At 50.0% G+C, this 20996-nt stretch overlaps 1 protein-coding gene and 1 non-coding gene across 2 annotated transcripts in view; both read left to right on the plus strand.

The window, feature by feature from the left end:
* The window catches only part of LOC106880727 (ADP-ribosylation factor-like protein 15), a 191207-nt gene that overhangs the window by 77784 nt on the left and 92427 nt on the right, over positions 1-20996 (plus strand). The window lies entirely within an intron of this gene.
* Positions 1653-1771, plus strand: LOC128248942 (5S ribosomal RNA). The gene has a single exon (XR_008265100.1). It is a non-coding gene; the product is annotated as a 5S ribosomal RNA (ribosomal RNA).

Below are 20996 nucleotides of genomic sequence, written 5' to 3' on the forward strand. Positions count from 1 at the left end.
TTACTCCACCAACATGTTAATGGAAATAACAATAATCACTGGAGGTATTCACAATACATACAGTGTTTTATCAACTCGGGCAACGAAGTGACTTGGAGACTACTGCCTTTGGCATCTTTGTTTTCATAGATTTGTTGACATGCTTATCTTACTTTCACATTTGAATTTATTGCTACCCATGAATTTTTTACCCTGATTGTTTGTATGAAACTCTCACAGTTTACACAAGTAAATATAGTAACCTTTTCATCGAAATTAGATGTGTTTATATATTGTTTATATATTCTTCTATCCTTTTACGTGTTTCACACGTTGGACTGCGGCCATGCTGGGGTAATTTGAACCTCAGTACTTATGATTTTTTTTTTATGTGTGGTGCTTTTCCACTGGACACACAAGCAAGCTAACATTGATTGTCAAGTGGTAGGCGACAAACACAAAAACATACCACGATGTACCCAACACAGTACGATGACTTCTGTTCATAATTATATATCCGTGAAAGAGTACATCGTGGTATGTTGATTCTTGTTTATTTTTATGTATCTCGACCATACGTGTACTGATGAACAAAAGATGCAGGTTACTTCACAGTTTTTCTGTATTTGATTGAGAAATCAGTGGTTTACCGTTAAGTTAAATGTTTTTAAGAGATTAATTTTGAAAGCTGCATTCCCTCGCTTTCGGTAAATATGTTGCTTATTTTTTGGTAGTTTTTGACTTATTTAGTCCCTCGAAGCGTGAGGCATTACTACACAGTTAATGCCCTTTATATAAATTATATATATATATATATATATATATATATATATGAGATATATATATCTCATATTCTGTGTGATATATTTATCTCATATTCTGTGTGAATGAATGATATAATTATCATAATTTTTGCTTATTTTTTATTTAAAAAATGATGTTTTTGTTTCAATTTGTAGATTTATTTATGGCTGGTGGCTTGTAAATAATTGTGAAAAGATTGAGTTAATTAAGTGCTGTACTGGTAGTTCATGAGTCATTAGTTAAATTTAGTGCAAGTAATTTGTGGTAGACTTTGTAAAGGATGCTAAACTCTAAAGTATCTTTGAGTTCATCTAAGTTTTGGAAATTAATACCAGATCAAGAAATGTCACTTGCAATTGAGAAGAAGATTTATCTCTTAGCAGAGAGATAAGTACTTAAATTTAAGTACTACTCTTTATCATCCTTCAGAGTTTTAAGATTTAAAACCAAAAAAAAAAAAAAAAAAAAAAAAATGAAGTGTAGAATTGGAAACAGTTGTTAAAAAGATTCGGTGGATTTTTATTAGGTTGACCTAAATTGTAACTTTTCTCAGTGAAGGTAACTCATAAATGCTCCTTCACCCTCAACAGCAATCTACAGCCCCCTCCACCCCGCTGTCTGTCCCCCATCCTACTGTCAGAGCAACTGGCTCTGTCTTGTCTCACTTTAACAGCTTCTCTTCTTATAAAACCCATCGACCTATTAAAACCTTCTCTAACCCTTTTGACACCAACCTGCAAAATCAGATTACCCCTGGTTCCCTGATAGAATTTTCCTGTTTTGAAGTGATCTAAATTAAAACCTTCCATCAAGATTTTATGTTAATTTATGTTCCATATAAGGCTTTGAGCTGGCAGAATCGTTAGCATACTTACGGCCATATCATGTTGAAAGCACCGGTTCTCATCTGATCACCGAAGTTAAGCAACATCAAGCCTAGTTTGTACTTAGATGGGTGACCGCTTGGGAAGCCTAGGTGCTGTAAGCGTAAATAAAAAAAGGCAGAGAGCTGGCAGAAACGTTAGCATGCCAGGCGAAATGCTTAGCAGTATTTCGTCTGCCGTTACGCTCTGAGTTCAAATTCCGCTGAGGTCGACTTTGCCTTTCATCCTTTCAGGGTCTATAAATTAAGTACCAGTTACGCACTGGAGTCGAGGTAATCGACTTAATCCCTTTGTCTGTCCTTGTTTGTCCCCTTGTAGGCAATAAAGAAATAAGAATCGTTAGCATGCTGGGCTGAATGCTTAGCAATATTTCGGATCTTTTTTAAAACGGGGGCCACATTTTTCATTAATGAAACACTTTGAAACTTGGAACACTGGTAGAATGTGTCATATAAAACATCTTTTTCTCTTAGTCTTCTTAAAAACAAAAGAAATCCATAAGTTATTCCATGTTAAAGTTGTCATATTTCTGTAATTTCAACCAATCACTGACGTCCATTCAGCCGATATACATTAAGTGCCGACTACATAAACAAACGATTCTGAAACAATTAACCTTAACCCTAACCCTAACCCTAACCGTAGGGTTAGGGTTAGGGTTAGGGTTAAAGCAAATAAAACGAAGGTATGGAGATTAAATACGCTTTACATCGCTTAATCAGCCAAAGGAGTAAATGTAAACAACTGAATACTTGTCAGTGATTTGTTGAAATTATCGAAATAAGACAATTTTTTACATGAAATAAATTCGAATACAAAAATATTTTTCTGTTCTATAACACAAAATAGATAAGTATACGAAGTTTGAAAGTCTTTCCGTACCAAAAACACTACGTAAAACATTAATGAAAAATGTGGCCCCCGTTTTAAAATAGATCCAATATTTCTTCTATCTTTACATTCTGAGTTTAAATTCTGCTAAGGTCGACTTTGCCTTTCATTTTTTGGGGGGTCAATAAAATAAGTACCAGTTGAATACTGGAGTCAATGTAATCGACTTACCCTCCTCTAGAATTGTTGGCCTTGTACCAGAATTTGAAACCAGTTTATGTCTCATATACGTATTTTACTAAATTCTTCATTATTTTTAAAATTAGTTGAAATAAAGTCAATGTATTTCAACAGGAATATGGTAGTAAAAGAGTTAACCTTTTGATCACCAAGCTACCTGAAACTGCACCTGGTTCCATGATAGAGTCTTTCTGTTTTGAAGTGATCTAAATTTAAACCTTCCTTCAAGAATCCATTTTGAATTATGTTCCATATACCTATATTATTAAATACTTCATTATTTCTAATCACAGAATCGTTAGCACACCAGTTAAAATGCATATTGGCATTTTGTCTGTCTTTACATTCTGAGTTCAAATTCTGCTGAGGTTAACTTTGCCTTTCATCCTTCCAAGGTCAATAAGATATTACTGACTTCCCTGCTCCCTTGAAATTGCTGGCCCTGTGCTAAAATTTGAAACTATTATGACTTCAGTTACCCTTATAGTAGGAACTTTATCTAAAGTACTAACACGCTTTATAAGAAAATAAACCCAGAAAACACGTTACATGAATTTATTCCAGGCTGTAATTAATTTCCAACAATTAAAATGTTTAATAAATATATCTCAGGCTATGTCATGCTGATGATTTCTAAAAAGAATGAAATAGTGCTATACATGATTACTACAGACAAGAAATTTAAAGAACTTCATGGTAAATTAAGTGGTGTGGTTGTGGTGTAAGAAGTTTGCTTTCTAATCACATGGTTCCATGTTTATTCCCACTGTGTCACCCTTTGGACAAGTGTCTTCTACTATTGCCTCAGGCCAACCAAAATCTCTTGAGTAGATTTAGTACTCAGAAATTGAAACAAACTTGTTGTATGTGTGTGTGTGTGTGTGTGTGTGTCTTTGTGTCTGTGTTTGTCTGCTACCACTGCTTGACAACCAGTGTTGCTGTGTTTATATCCCCGTAACTTGGCAGTTTAGCCAAAGAGTGTATGTGTGTGTGTATTTATATATATATATATATATATATATATATATATATATATATATGAGTATATGTACATGTGTGTGTATATATATATGTTTATATACACATATATATATAGATATATATATGTATGTATATATGTTTCTTTGTGTTTGCGTTTATCCCCAAACCTACCTACCCTTCGACAATCAATGCTGGTTTGTTTATGTCCCTGCAACTTTGTTGTTTGGCAAAAGAGCTTGCTGGTATAAGTGCTAGTCCCTAAAACAGATTCTGGGGTTGATTTGATCAACTGAACCCTTTGAGGTGGTGCCACAGCATGGCCATAATCCAGTAATTGAAACAAGTGAAAAATAAAAGAAAGATATTACGGAGATGTACTTGCATAGCAAGCGACCTGATCTGAGATCATGTGCTGGAACGAAAACAATTACAGCATGGAAGGTGTTTATAAGCTATTTTAGAAACACATAAAAACCGTTAGATTCACTTCAACATTTAAATTTAATTTACCAAAATATTTTCGTCGCTTTAAGACCGCGACATGCTCACTGACAAAATTCCGTGCTGCACGGAATTTTGTCAGTGAATAGGTCGCGGTCTCAAAGCGACGAAAATATTTTGGTAAATTTAATTTAAATGTTGAAGTGAATCTAACAGTTTTTGTGTGTTTCTTAAATGGCTTATAAAAAAAAAGATAAATATTTGAAAAATAAAACTTCTACCAAGATACCAAGTGGTGACTTCTCCATACATTTTATTCTCCAACTCCTGGCATTAAAAATAATTACCACCAAGCCTAATAATATCCACATAAAGGAACATGAACATCAAAAATTCTGACATTTAATTAAGTATTTACCAGTTAATTAGAACTATTAGCACTAGTTCTTATTTGGTCATTGTAGTCAACACACTTAATTACCAAACGATGAGAAAGAAATTTTGTAGATCAGTGATTAATTCAAATTCTAATTTCTCTTCTCTTGAACCAATCATATTTGCAAAACTTTTCTTGTTATGTTGAAATGACAAATGTATAAGTAGTAAGCACCTGATAAACCGAACATCTGACCTAGATTTAATTCTTCTTTCAAACCCTGAAACCAGTAGAGATTTTTATCCTTAAATCTCTGATGTAAAGAGCATGACTCATTTACTCTAGTTTGTGGGGTAAATATGTTTCGTCATATGAAGAGCTTACTTTTAAAATCAGATATATACATCAGAATAACTTTCAAGTAATTGTTTAAAACAACAACTTGAATATATCTGATTTTGATTGGAAGATTAACGTTCCCCTACTGTCTATATGGCATCTATCCCAGCTCGACTGTAAAAAATTTCCCATTCGTGAAGCCGGCAGCTTGCAGATTGACTTTTAATGGTTATCATGAAATCAACCAAATATGCACTTATACCAGTTTTGAAAGTAAGCTCTTCATATTATCTTATGAGGGGATATAGTTGTAGAAGAGTTAGAGGATGGGAGGTTAATTGCGTATATGCATATCTTTTCTCTTTTATCTTCCACTTGTTTCAGCCATTAGACTGCAGCCATGCTGTGGCACCACCTTGAAGAATTTTTAGTTGAACGAATCGACCCCAGTGTTTATTTTTGCTTTTTAAACCTGACACTTATTCTATCAGTGACTAATGCTGAACGGCTAATTTACAGGGACATAAACACACCAGCACTGGTTGACAAATGGTGTTCGGGGACAAACACAGACACAAAGACACACACATACACATACATTATACATACGTATATATATGATATATATATATATATATATATATATATATATATATATAGGCATAGGAGTAGCTTGCTTACGAACCACATGGTTCTGGGTTCAGTCCCACTGAACCTTGGGCAAGTATCTTCTACTATAGCCTTGGGCTGACCAAAGCCTTGTGAGTGGATTTAGTAGATGGAAACTGAAGGAAGCCCGTCATATGTATATATATATATATATATATATATATATATATATATATATATGTATATGTATGTGTGTGTATATGTGTGTGTGTATGTGTTTGCCCCCCCCCCCCCAACATTGCTTGACAACCGATGCTGGTGTGTTTATGTCCTCATAACTTAGCGGTTCGGCAAATGAGACCGATAGAATAAGTACTAAGCTTACAAAGAATAAGTCCTGGGGTCGATTTGCTCGACTAAAGGTGGTGCTCCAGCATGGCCACAGTCAAATGACTGAAATAAGTAAAAGAGAGTAAAAGAGTATATGATTGTATGATGCCTGTATGCCTAAGCAGCAGTGATACGAGGCGTGACTGCCAAGGACATGTGCAAGCTTGAAAGAAATGAAGCTAGTATGCTTTCCTGGATGTTCAATGTCAGTGTTGAGAACCACTTTGCTACACTAAATGCAACATTCTGAGATTAGAATACATCATATCTCATGTTTTCTTGTCTCCCTCTGCTGCAGGTTCAATTCACTTTAAGATCTACTACCTTATGCAGCAGTCCTTCGCCATATGCCTCAGGAACCTATACCAGCACAGTCTTTAAACTCTACAACTGATTCTTGCTACACCCAGTTATTCTTTCAATTCTGATGTCTATTCCCACTAACATTGTACGTCCTGTAGAGCACACTTACATTTCTATCTAGTCTTTGTAAATATCCTGCATTCAGCGCCCAAGTCTCACTACCATGTAGTCTTGTAGTCCAGAGGTCAGGTTCTGAAGTTAGTGGAAGTGAGTACATAAAGCAAAAGACACTGTGACACATACCAAACAATTTTACAGTCATTTCTCTTATATTACACCAAATATTTAATTAGTTATAATATATGTAATTGTCTTCTACATCCATTAATTCCATGTTTCAGTAACAATTTCATTAAGTATAAAGTTTATAATTAGTGATATAGGTGTGATATGACAAAGACAAAACTCCATGGGATTGTCTGGTGTCAAGAAGATTATGGTGTCAGTGTTTGTTTTGGTTCTTGTGATGTCAGCAGCCACCAACATATCGCAGGAGATTGAGCAGACAGTTCAAAAATACAGGAGGTCAGTCCAATAAAGTAATGACGCCAGAAAGTTCTTTCAAGGCCATATGATTAGCAAAAAGAAAAAAAAAGGGATTTGATTTTTACTGCAGAAGTGAACATAGGTGCAGGAGTGGTTGTGTGGTAAGTAGCTTGCTTACCAACCACATGGTTCCAGGTTCAGTCACACTGCATGTCACCTTGGGAAAGTGTCTTCTACTATAGCCTCGGGCCGACCAAAGCCTTGTGAGTGGAAACTGAAAGAAGCCTGTCGTATATATATATATATATATATATATATATATATATATATATATGTATGTATGTATGTATGTATGTATGTATGTTCGTGTGTTTGTGTTTGTCCCCCTCCAACATGACTCGACAACCCATGCTGATGTGTTTACGTTCCCGTAACTTAGCAGTTTGATAAAAGAGACTGATAGAATAAGTACTAGACTTACAAAGAATAAGTTCTGGAGTCAATTTGCTTGACTAAAGGCAGTGCCCCAGCATGGCTGCATTCAAATGTCTGAAATGAATAAAAGAATAAAAGAATAAAGAGTTTTTAAAAATTGTTGTAAAGGTGCCAATTATGAAAGACAGGTTCGATGGGTGGGGAGAGCAGTCACTCTCCTTGCACTCCTACTAATCTATGCCACTGACAAGCACCATATAATCTACCCTTCCCTTCAAGGAAGACCACTGAGCAAAGAATTAATGTATTTTGTGTGTAAGGTGAGATGATGGTAATGCATTACTTAGATCTGTTCTGGGTCCTAGAACTCATAAGGCCAAAGCCTTGCCCAGTTTCAATGGTAATATAAGTAACTGAAAGGCAGCAAGCTGGCCGAAGCATTAGCACACTGGGCGAAATGCTTAGTAGCATTTCGTCTGTCTTTACGTTCTGAGTTCAAATTCTGCCGAGGTCAACTTTGCCTTTCATCTTTTCAGGGTCAATAAATTAAGTACCAGTTGCATACTGGAGTCGATCTAATCAACTGGCTCCCTCCCAAAAAATTTCGGCCCTTGTGCCTAGAGTAGAAAAGAATATAAGTAACTGAGATTACTATGCTCCCTCCTTCAATGGGATTTTGATCTGTTCCTAGTACTCAAGGCCGGATTAAGACCTATAGAGGACCTAAGCACTTAAAAGATTTTAGTACCCCCATATATATATATATATGTAATTCAAAATATAACCAATAATAAACCATAAAATAAATTTTAATTTTTCAAAATGAAACAAAACTTACAGTAAGATGGAAAATAATGTTTATTTTTGTACTTCCACTTTATTTATATGTGAAAAATGTTCTCCTACTTTTTTTAATGGCAAAGTCTTTGATCAGAACCTTACTATGAAACCATGAACACTTTGAAATTATACTTTGAATATTATTTTAGCAAGTTTAAAGTGATTTCTTTTGTGTCGCCAACCATTTACCAATTCTGTGGTTCACCCCTCCCTTTGATGCCCTAAGCACTCACTTATTATTTATTATTGATGCCCTAAGCACACACTCACACCTACATGACCGACTTGCACACAGTTTCTACCTATCAAATTCACTCACAAGTATTGGTTGGTCTGGAGCTATAGTAGAAGATACTTGCTCAAGTTTGCAAAGTGTTTTTCCTAACCACACAGCAATGCTTGCTCCTGTATTGTATTCCCTTTTATTTATTTCCGTAGCATTTTGAGAGACCACATAGAGGTTCCCTCATTGGTTTTTATAAAACTCATAATAGACCCTGAAATATTTCATGCAACCTTCGTCGTCGTCGTCGTTTAACGTCCGCTTTCCATGCTAGCATGGGTTGGACAATTTGACTGAGGACTGGTGAAACCAAATGGCTACACCAGGCTCCAATCTGATTTGGCAGAGTTTCTACAGCGGGATGCCCTTCCTAACTCCAACCACTCAGAGAGTGTAGTGGGTGCTTTTATGTGTCACCCGCACGAAGGGCAGTCAGGCGGTACTGGCAACGGCCACGCTCATCTCGCTCGGCATCGTTGCCGGTGTCCCTGGACTGGCTCATGTGCGGGCGACACATGAAATCTTTCGTTGCCAGTGCCCCTGGACTGGCTCTTGTGCCCGCGACACATGAAATCTTTCGAGCGGGATCGTTGCCAGTGCCCCTGTGCTGGCTCTTGTGCGGGTGACACATGAGGTTTTTTGAGCGAGATCATTGCCAGTGTCACCCGCACATGAGCCAATCCAGGGGCACTGGCAACGATCCCGCTCGAAAGATTTCATGTGTCGCGGGCACAAGAGCCAGTCCAGGGGCACCGGCAACGATCCCACTCGAAAGATTTCATGTGTCGCCCACACATGAGCCAGTCCAGGGGCACTGGCAACGATCCCGCTGGAAAGATTTCATGTGTCGCCCGCACATGAGCCAGTCCAGGGGCACTGGCAACGATCCCGCTCGAAAGATTTCATGTGTCGCCCGCACATGAGCCAGTCCAGGGGCACCGGCAACGATCCCGCTCGAAAGATTTCATGTGTCGCCCGCACATGAGCCAGTCCCGGGGCACTGGCAATGATCCCGCTCAAAAGATTTCATGTGTCGCCCGCACATGAGCCAGTCCAGGAGCACCGGCAACGATCCCGCTCGAAAGGTTTCGTGTGTCGCCCGCACATGAGCCAGTCCAGGGGCACCGGCAACGATCCCGCTCGAAAGATTTCTTGTGTCGCCCGCACATGAGCCAATCCAGGGGCACCGGCAACGATCCCGCTCGAAAGATTTCTTGTGTCGCCCGCACATGAGCCAATCCAGGGGCACCGGCAACGATCCCGCTCGAAAGATTTCATGTGTTGCCTGCACATGAGCCAGTCGAGGGGCACTAGCAACGACCCCGCTCGAAAGATTTCATGTGTCGCCCGCACATGAGCCAATCCAGGGGCACCGGCAACGATCCCGCTCGAAAGATTTCATGTGTCGCCCGCACATGAGCCAGTCCAGGGGCACCGGCAACGATCCCGCTCGAAAGATTTCATGTGTCGCCCGCACATGAGCCAGTCCAGGGGCACCGGCAACGATCCCACTCGAAAGATTTCACGTGTCGCCCGCACATGAGCCAGTCGAGGGGCACAGGCAACGATCCCGCTCGAAAGATTTCATGTGTCGCCCTCACATGAGCCAATCCAGGGGCACCGGCAACGATCCCGCTCGAAAGATTTCATGTGTCGCCCGCACATGAGCCAGTCCAGGGGCACCGGCAACGATCCCGCTCGAAAGATTTCATGTGTCGCCCGCACATGAGCCAGTCCATGGGCACCGGCAACGATCCCGCTCGAAAGATTTCACGTGTCGCCCGCACATGAGCCAGTCCAGGGGCACCGGCAACGACCCTGCTCGAAGGATTTCACGTGTCGCCCGCACATGAGCCAGTCCAGGGGCACAGGCAACGATCCCGCTCGAAAGATTTCACGTATCGCCCGCACATGAGCCAGTCCAGGGGCACCGGCAACGATCCCGCTCGAAAGATTTCACGTGTCGCCCGCACATGAGCCAGTCCAGCGGCACTGGCAACGATCCCGCTCGAAAGATTTCATGTGTCGCCCGCACAAGAGCCAGTCCAAGGGCCCCGGCAACGATCCCGCTCGAAAGATTTCACGTGTCGCCCGCACATGAGCCAGTCCAGGGGCACTGGCAACGATCCCGCTCGAAAGATTTCATGTGTCGGCCGCACATGAGCCAGTCCAGGGGCACAGGCAACGATCCCGCTCGAAAGATTTCATGTGTCGCCCGCACATGAGCCAGTCCAGGGGCACCGGCAACGATCCCGCTCGAAAGATTTCATGTGTCTCCCGTACATGAGCCAGTCCAGGGGCACCGGCAACGATCCCGCTTGAAAGATTTCATGTGTCGCCCGCACAAGAGCCAGTCCAGGGGCACCGGCAACGATCCCGCTCGAAAGATTTCATGTGTTGCCCGCACAATAGCCAGTCCAGGGGCACCGGCATCGATCCCGCTCGAAAGATTTCATGTGTCACCCGCACATGAGCCAGTCCAGGGGCACCGGCAACGATCCCGCTCGAAAGATTTCACGTGTTGCCCACACAAGAGCCAGTCCAGGGGCACCGGCAACGATCCCGCTCGAAAGATTTAACGTGTCGCCCGCACATGAGCCAGTCCAGGGGCACCGGCAACGACCCTGCTCGAAGGATTTCACGTGTCGCCCGCACATGAGCCAGTCCAGGGGCACAGGCAACGATCCCGCTCGAAAGATTTCACGTATCGCCCGCACATGAGCCAGTCCAGGGGCACCGGCAACGATCCCGCTCGAAAGATTTCACGTGTCGCCCGCACATGAGCCAGTCCAGCGGCACTGGCAACGATCCCGCTCGAAAGATTTCATGTGTCGCCCGCACAAGAGCCAGTCCAAGGGCCCCGGCAACGATCCCGCTCGAAAGATTTCACGTGTCGCCCGCACATGAGCCAGTCCAGGGGCACTGGCAACGATCCCGCTCGAAAGATTTCATGTGTCGGCCGCACATGAGCCAGTCCAGGGGCACAGGCAACGATCCCGCTCGAAAGATTTCATGTGTCGCCCGCACATGAGCCAGTCCAGGGGCACCGGCAACGATCCCGCTCGAAAGATTTCATGTGTCTCCCGTACATGAGCCAGTCCAGGGGCACCGGCAACGATCCCGCTTGAAAGATTTCATGTGTCGCCCGCACAAGAGCCAGTCCAGGGGCACCGGCAACGATCCCGCTCGAAAGATTTCATGTGTTGCCCGCACAAGAGCCAGTCCAGGGGCACCGGCATCGATCCCGCTCGAAAGATTTCATGTGTCACCCGCACATGAGCCAGTCCAGGGGCACCGGCAACGATCCCGCTCGAAAGATTTCACGTGTCGCCCGCACATAAGACAGTCCAGGGGCACCGGCAACGATCCCGCTCGAAAGATTTCATGTGTCGCCCACACTAGAGCCAGTCCAGGGGCACCGGCAACGATCCCGCTCGAAAGATTTCACGTGTTGCCCGCACATGAGCCAGTCCAGGGGCACTGGCAACGATCCTGCTCGAAGGATTTCACGTGTCGCCCGTACATGAGCCGGTCCAGGGGCACCGGCAACGATCCCGCTCGAAAGATTTCATGTGTCTCCCACACAAGAGCCAGTCCAGGGGCACCGGCAACGATCCCGCTCGAAAGATTTCATGTGTCGCCCGCACAAGAGCCAGTCCAGGGGCACCGGCAACGATCCCGCTCGAAAGATTTCACGTGTCGCCCGCACATGAGCCAGTCCAGGGGCACTGGCAACGATCCCGCTCGAAAGATTTCAAGTGTCGCCCGCACATGAGCCAGTCCAGCAGCACCGGCAACGATCCCGCTCGAAAGATTTCACGTATCGCCCGCACATGAGCCAGTCCAGGGGCACCGGCAACGATCCCGCTCGAAAGATTTCACGTGTCAGCCGCACATGAGCCAGTCCAGGGGCACAGGCAACGACCCCGCTCGAAAGATTTCACGTGTCGCCCGCACATGAGCCAGTCCAGGGGCACCGGCAACGATCCCGCTCGAAAGATTTCATGTGTCGCCCGCACATGTGCCAGTCCAGGGGCACCCGCAACGATCCAGCTCGAAAGATTTCACGTGTCGCCCACACATGAGCCAGTCCAGGGGCACTGGCAATGATCCTGCTCGAAAGATTTCACGTGCCGCCCGCACATGAGCCAGTCCAGGGGCACCGGCAACGATCCCGCTCGAAAGATTTTACGTGTCGCCCGCACATGAGCCAGACCAGGGCACTGGCAACGATCCCGCTCGAAAGATTTCATGTGTCGTCCGCACATGAGCCAGTCCAGGGGCACCGGCAACGATCCCGCTCGAAAGATTTCGTTTGTCGCCCGCACATAAGCCAGCCCAGGGGCACCGGCAAAGATCCCGCTCGAAAGATTTCACGTGTCGCCCGCACATGAGCCAGTCCAGGGGCACCGGCAACGATCCTGCTCGAAAGATTTCATGTGTCGCCAACACATGAGCCAGTCCAGGGGCACCGGAAACGATCCCGCTCGAAAGATTTCACGTGTCGCCCTCACATGAGCCAGTCCAGTGGCACCGGCAACGATCCCGCTCGTAAGATTTCACATGTCGCCCGCACATGAGCCAGTCCAGTGGCACCGGCAACGATCCCACTCGTAAGATTTCACGTGTCGGCCGCACATGAGCCAGTCCAGGGGCACCGGCAACGATCCCGCTCGAAAGATTTCATGTGTCGCCCGCACATGAGCCAGTCCAGGGGCCCCGGCAACGATCCCGCTCGAAAGATTTCAGGTGTCGCCCGCACATGAGCCAGTCCAGGGGCACCGGCAACGATCCCGCTCGAAATATTTCACGTGTCGCCAGCACATGAGCCAGACCAGGGCACTGGAAACGATCCCGCTTTGAAAGATTTCATGTGTCGCCCGCACATGAGCCAGTCCAGGGGCACCGGCAAAGATCCCGCTCGAAAGATTTCACGTGTCGCCCGCACATGAGCCAGTCCAGGGGCACCGGCAACGATCCCGCTTGAAAGGTTTCACGTGTCGCCCGCACATGAGCCAGTCCAGGGGCACCGGCAACGATCCCGCTCGAAAGATTTCACGTGTCGCCCGTACATGAGCCAGTCCAGGGGCACAGGCAACGATCCCGCTCAAAAGATTTCACGTGTCGCCCGCACATGAGCCAGTCCAGGGGCACCGGCAACGATCCCGCTCGAAAGATTTCACGTGTCGCCCGCACATGAGCCAGTCCAGGGGCACAGGCTATGATCCCGCTCAAAAGATTTCACGTGTCGCCCGCACATGAGCCAGTCCAGGGGCACCGGCAACGATCCCGCTCGAAATATTTCACGTGTCGCCCGCACATGAGCCAGTCCAGGGACACCGGCAACGATCCCGCTCGAAAGATTTCACGTGTCGCCCGCACATGAGCCAGTCCAGGGGCACCCGCAACGATCCCGCTCGAAAGATTTCACGTGTCGCCCGCACATGAGCCAGTCCAGGGGCACCGGCAACGATCCCGCTCGAAAGATTTCACGTGTCGCCCGTACATGAGCCAGTCCAGGGGCACCGGCAACGATCCCGCTCGAAAGATTTCATGTTTCGCCCACACATGAGCCAGTCCAGGGGAACCGGCAACGATCCTGCTCGAAAGATTTCATGTGTCGCCCGCACAAGAGCCAGTCCAGGGGCACCGGCAACGATCCCGCTCGAAAGATTTCATGTGTCGCCCGCACATGAGCCAGTCCAGGGGCACTGGCAACGATCCCGCTTGAAAGATTTCACGTGTCGCCCGCACATGAGCGAGTCCAGGGGCACTGGCAATGATCCCGCTCGAAAGATTTCACGTGCCGCCAGCACATGAGCCAGTCCAGGGGCACCGGCAACGATCCCGCTCGAAAGATTTTACGTGTCGCCCGCACATGAGCCAGACCGTGGCACTGGCAACGATCCCGGTCGAAAGATTTCATGTGTCGCTCGCACATGAGCCAGTCCAGGGGCACCGGCAACGATCCCGCTTGAAAGATTTCGTTTGTCGTCCGCACATGAGCCAGTCCAGGGGCACCGGCAAAGATCCCGCTCGAAAGATTTCACGTGTCGCCCGCACATGAGCCAGTCCAGGGGCACCGGCAACGATCCCGCTCGAAAGATTTCATGTGTCGCCCGCACATGAGTCAGTCCAGCAGCACCGGAAACGATCCCGCTCGAAAGATTTCACGTGTCGCCCGCACAAGAGCCAGTCCAGGGGCACCGGCAACGATCCCGCTCGAAAGATTTCACGTGTCGCCCTCACATGAGCCAGTCCAGTGGCACCGGCAACGATCCCGCTCGTAAGATTTCACATGTCGCCCGCACATGAGCCAGTCCAGGGGCACCGGCAACGATCCCGCTCGAAAGATTTCACGTGTCGCCCTCACATGAGCCAGTCCAGTGGCACCGGTAACGATCCCGCTCGTAAGATTTCACGTGTCGGCCGCACATGAGCCAGTCCAGGGGCACCGGCAACGATCCCGCTCGAAAGATTTCATATGTCGCCCGCTCATGAGCCAGTCCAGGGGCACCGGCAACGATCCCGCTCGAAAGATTTCATGTGTCTCCCGTACATGAGCCAGTCCAGGGGCACCGGCAACGATCCCGCTTGAAAGATTTCATGTGTCGCCCGCACAAGAGCCAGTCCAGGGGCACCGGCAACGATCCCGCTCGAAAGATTTCATGTGTTGCCCGCACAAGAGCCAGTCCAGGGGCACCGGCATCGATCCCGCTCGAAAGATTTCATGTGTCACCCGCACATGAGCCAGTCCAGGGGCACCGGCAACGATCCCGCTCGAAAGATTTCACGTGTTGCCCACACAAGAGCCAGTCCAGGGGCACCGGCAACGATCCCGCTCGAAAGATTTAACGTGTCGCCCGCACATGAGCCAGTCCAGGGGCACCGGCAACGACCCTGCTCGAAGGATTTCACGTGTCGCCCGCACATGAGCCAGTCCAGGGGCACAGGCAACGATCCCGCTCGAAAGATTTCACGTATCGCCCGCACATGAGCCAGTCCAGGGGCACCGGCAACGATCCCGCTCGAAAGATTTCACGTGTCGCCCGCACATGAGCCAGTCCAGCGGCACTGGCAACGATCCCGCTCGAAAGATTTCATGTGTCGCCCGCACAAGAGCCAGTCCAAGGGCCCCGGCAACGATCCCGCTCGAAAGATTTCACGTGTCGCCCGCACATGAGCCAGTCCAGGGGCACTGGCAACGATCCCGCTCGAAAGATTTCATGTGTCGGCCGCACATGAGCCAGTCCAGGGGCACAGGCAACGATCCCGCTCGAAAGATTTCATGTGTCGCCCGCACATGAGCCAGTCCAGGGGCACCGGCAACGATCCCGCTCGAAAGATTTCATGTGTCTCCCGTACATGAGCCAGTCCAGGGGCACCGGCAACGATCCCGCTTGAAAGATTTCATGTGTCGCCCGCACAAGAGCCAGTCCAGGGGCACCGGCAACGATCCCGCTCGAAAGATTTCATGTGTTGCCCGCACAAGAGCCAGTCCAGGGGCACCGGCATCGATCCCGCTCGAAAGATTTCATGTGTCACCCGCACATGAGCCAGTCCAGGGGCACCGGCAATGATCCCGCTCGAAAGATTTCACGTGTCGCCCGCACATAAGACAGTCCAGGGGCACCGGCAACGATCCCGCTCGAAAGATTTCATGTGTCGCCCACACTAGAGCCAGTCCAGGGGCACCGGCAACGATCCCGCTCGAAAGATTTCACGTGTTGCCCGCACATGAGCCAGTCCAGGGGCACTGGCAACGATCCTGCTCGAAGGATTTCACGTGTCGCCCGTACATGAGCCGGTCCAGGGGCACCGGCAACGATCCCGCTCGAAAGATTTCATGTGTCTCCCACACAAGAGCCAGTCCAGGGGCACCGGCAACGATCCCGCTCGAAAGATTTCATGTGTCGCCCGCACAAGAGCCAGTCCAGGGGCACCGGCAACGATCCCGCTCGAAAGATTTCACGTGTCGCCCGCACATGAGCCAGTCCAGGGGCACTGGCAACGATCCCGCTCGAAAGATTTCAAGTGTCGCCCGCACATGAGCCAGTCCAGCAGCACCGGCAACGATCCCGCTCGAAAGATTTCACGTATCGCCCGCACATGAGCCAGTCCAGGGGCACCGGCAACGATCCCGCTCGAAAGATTTCACGTGTCAGCCGCACATGAGCCAGTCCAGGGGCACAGGCAACGACCCCGCTCGAAAGATTTCACGTGTCGCCCGCACAAGAGCCAGTCCAGGGGCACCGGCAACGATCCCGCTCGAAAGATTTCATGTGTCGCCCGCACATGTGCCAGTCCAGGGGCACCCGCAACGATCCAGCTCGAAAGATTTCACGTGTCGCCCACACATGAGCCAGTCCAGGGGCACTGGCAATGATCCTGCTCGAAAGATTTCACGTGCCGCCCGCACATGAGCCAGTCCAGGGGCACCGGCAACGATCCTGCTCGAAAGATTTTACGTGTCGCCCGCACATGAGCCAGACCAGGGCACTGGCAACGATCCCGCTCGAAAGATTTCATGTGTCGTCCGCACATGAGCCAGTCCAGGGGCACCGGCAACGATCCCGCTCGAAAGATTTCGTTTGTCGCCCGCACATAAGCCAGCCCAGGGGCACCGGCAAAGATCCCGCTCGAAAGATTTCACGTGTCGCCCGCACATGAGCCAGTCCAGGGGCACCGGCAACGATCCTGCTCGAAAGATTTCATGTGTCGCCAACACATGAGCCAGTCCAGGGGCACCGGAAACGATCCCGCTCGAAAGATTTCACGTGTCGCCCTCACATGAGCCAGTCCAGTGGCACCGGCAACGATCCCGCTCGTAAGATTTCACATGTCGCCCGCACATGAGCCAGTCCAGTGGCACCGGCAACGATCCCGCTCGTAAGATTTCACGTGTCGGCCGCACATGAGCCAGTCCAGGGGCACCGGCAACGATCCCGCTCGAAAGATTTCATGTGTCGCCCGCACATGAGCCAGTCCAGGGGCCCCGGCAACGATCCCGCTCGAAAGATTTCAGGTGTCGCCCGCACATGAGCCAGTCCAGGGGCACCGGCAACGATCACGCTCGAAATATTTCACGTGTCGCCAGCACATGAGCCAGACCAGGGCACTGGAAACGATCCCGCTTTGAAAGATTTCATGTGTCGCCCGCACATGAGCCAGTCCAGGGGCACCGGCAAAGATCCCGCTCGAAAGATTTCACGTGTCGCCCGCACATGAGCCAGTCCAGGGGCACCGGCAACGATCCCGCTTGAAAGGTTTCACGTGTCGCCCGCACATGAGCCAGTCCAGGGGCACCGGCAACGATCCCGCTCGAAAGATTTCACGTGTCGCCCATACATGAGCCAGTCCAGGGGCACAGGCAACGATCCCGCTCAAAAGATTTCACGTGTCGCCCGCACATGAGCCAGTCCAGGGGCACCGGCAACGATCCCGCTCGAAATATTTCACGTGTCGCCCGCACATGAGCCAGTCCAGGGGCACCGGCAACGATCCCGCTCGAAAGATTTCACGTGTCGCCCGCACATGAGCCAGTCCAGGGGCACAGGCTATGATCCCGCTCAAAAGATTTCACGTGTCGCCCGCACATGAGCCAGTCCAGGGGCACCGGCAACGATCCCGCTCGAAATATTTCACGTGTCGCCCGCACATGAGCCAGTCCAGGGACACCGGCAACGATCCCGCTCGAAAGATTTCACGTGTCGCCCGCACATGAGCCAGTCCAGGGGCACCGGCAACGATCCCGCTCGAAAGATTTCACGTGTCGCCCGCACATGAGCCAGTCCAGGGGCACCGGCAACGATCCCGCTCGAAAGATTTCACGTGTCGCCCGTACATGAGCCAGTCCAGGGGCACCGGCAACGATCCCGCTCGAAAGATTTCATGTTTCGCCCACACATGAGCCAGTCCAGGGGAACCGGCAACGATCCTGCTCGAAAGATTTCATGTGTCGCCCGCACATGAGCCAGACCGTGGCACTGGCAACGATCCCGGTCGAAAGATTTCATGTGTCGCTCGCACATGAGCCAGTCCAGGGGCACCGGCAACGATCCCGCTTGAAAGATTTCGTTTGTCGTCCGCACATGAGCCAGTCCAGGGGCACCGGCAAAGATCCCGCTCGAAAGATTTCACGTGTCGCCCGCACATGAGCCAGTCCAGGGGCACCGGCAACGATCCCGCTCGAAAGATTTCATGTGTCGCCCGCACATGAGCCAGTCCAGCAGCACCGGAAACGATCCCGCTCGAAAGATTTCACGTGTCGCCCGCACAAGAGCCAGTCCAGGGGCACCGGCAACGATCCCGCTCGAAAGATTTCACGTGTCGCCCTCACATGAGCCAGTCCAGTGGCACCGGCAACGATCCCGCTCGTAAGATTTCACATGTCGCCCGCACATGAGCCAGTCCAGGGGCACCGGCAACGATCCCGCTCGAAAGATTTCACGTGTCGCCCTCACATGAGCCAGTCCAGTGGCACCGGTAACGATCCCGCTCGTAAGATTTCACGTGTCGGCCGCACATGAGCCAGTCCAGGGGCACCGGCAACGATCCCGCTCGAAAGATTTCATATGTCGCCCGCTCATGAGCCAGTCCAGGGGCACCGGCAACGATCCCGCTCGAAAGATTTCACGTGTCGCCCGTACATGAGCCAGTCCAGGGGCACAGGCAACGATCCCGCTCAAAAGATTTCACGTGTCGCCCGCACATGAGCCAGTCCAGGGGCACCGGCAACGATCCCGCTCGAAATATTTCACGTGTCGCCCGCACATGAGCCAGTCCAGGGGCACCGGCAACGATCCCGCTCGAAAGATTTCACGTGTCGCCCGCACATGAGCCAGTCCAGGGGCACAGGCTATGATCCCGCTCAAAAGATTTCACGTGTCGCCCGCACATGAGCCAGTCCAGGGGCACCGGCAACGATCCCGCTCGAAATATTTCACGTGTCGCCCGCACATGAGCCAGTCCAGGGACACCGGCAACGATCCCGCTCGAAAGATTTTACGTGTCGCCCGCACATGAGCCAGTCCAGGGGCACCCGCAACGATCCCGCTCGAAAGATTTCACGTGTCGCCCGCACATGAGCCAGTCCAGGGGCACCGGCAACGATCCCGCTCGAAAGATTTCACGTGTCGCCCGTACATGAGCCAGTCCAGGGGCACCGGCAGCGATCCCGCTCGAAAGATTTCATGTTTCGCCCGCACATGAGCCAGTCCAGGGGAACCGGCAACGATCCTGCTCGAAAGATTTCATGTGTCGCCCGCACAAGAGCCAGTCCAGGGGCACCGGCAACGATCCCGCTCGAAAGATTTCATGTGTCGCCCGCACATGAGCCAGTCCAGGGGCACTGGCAACGATCCCGCTTGAAAGATTTCACGTGTCGCCCGCACATGAGCGAGTCCAGGGGCACTGGCAATGATCCCGCTCGAAAGATTTCACGTGCCGCCAGCACATGAGCCAGTCCAGGGGCACCGGCAACGATCCCGCTCGAAAGATTTTACGTGTCGCCCGCACATGAGCCAGACCGTGGCACTGGCAACGATCCCGGTCGAAAGATTTCATGTGTCGCTCGCACATGAGCCAGTCCAGGGGCACCGGCAACGATCCCGCTTGAAAGATTTCGTTTGTCGTCCGCACATGAGCCAGTCCAGGGGCACCGGCAAAGATCCCGCTCGAAAGATTTCACGTGTCGCCCGCACATGAGCCAGTCCAGGGGCACCGGCAACGATCCCGCTCGAAAGATTTCATGTGTCGCCCGCACATGAGCCAGTCCAGCAGCACCGGAAACGATCCCGCTCGAAAGATTTCACGTGTCGCCCGCACAAGAGCCAGTCCAGGGGCACCGGCAACGATCCCGCTCGAAAGATTTCACGTGTCGCCCTCACATGAGCCAGTCCAGTGGCACCGGCAACGATCCCGCTCGTAAGATTTCACATGTCGCCCGCACATGAGCCAGTCCAGGGGCACCGGCAACGATCCCGCTCGAAAGATTTCACGTGTCGCCCTCACATCAGCCAGTCCAGTGGCACCGGTAACGATCCCGCTCGTAAGATTTCACGTGTCGGCCGCACATGAGCCAGTCCAGGGGCACCGGCAACGATCCCGCTCGAAAGATTTCATATGTCGCCCGCTCATGAGCCAGTCCAGGGGCCCCGGCAACGATCCCGCTCGAAAGATTTCAGGTGTCGCCCGCACATGAGCCAGTCCAGGGGCACTGGCAACGATCCCGCTCGAAAGATTTCACGTGTCGCCCGCACTTGAGCCAGTCCAGAGGCACAGGCAACGATCCCGCTCGAAAGATTTCACGTGTCGCCCGCACATGAGCCAGTCCAGGGGCACCGGCAACGATCCCGCTCGAAAGATTTCACGTGTCGCCCGCACATGAGCCAGTCCAGGGGCACCGGCAACGATCCCGCTCGAAAGATTTCACGTGTCGCCCGCACATGAGCCAGTCCAGGCGCACCGGCAACCATCCCGCTCGAAAGATTTCACGTGTCGCCCGCACATGAGCCAGTCCAGGGGCACTGGCAATGATCCCGCTCGAAAGATTTCACGTGTCGCCCGCACATGAGCCAGTCCAGCAGCACCGGCAACGATCCCGCTCGAAAGATTTCACGTGTCGCCCGCACAAGAGCCCGTCCAGGGGCACCGGCAACGATCCCGCTCGAAAGATTTCACGTGTCGCCCTCACATGAGCCAGTCCAGTGGCACC

This window comes from Octopus bimaculoides, chromosome 10 (assembly GCF_046866305.1).
Source record: "Octopus bimaculoides isolate indiv1 chromosome 10, ASM4686630v1, whole genome shotgun sequence".
NCBI classification, from domain to species: domain Eukaryota; kingdom Metazoa; phylum Mollusca; class Cephalopoda; order Octopoda; family Octopodidae; genus Octopus; species Octopus bimaculoides.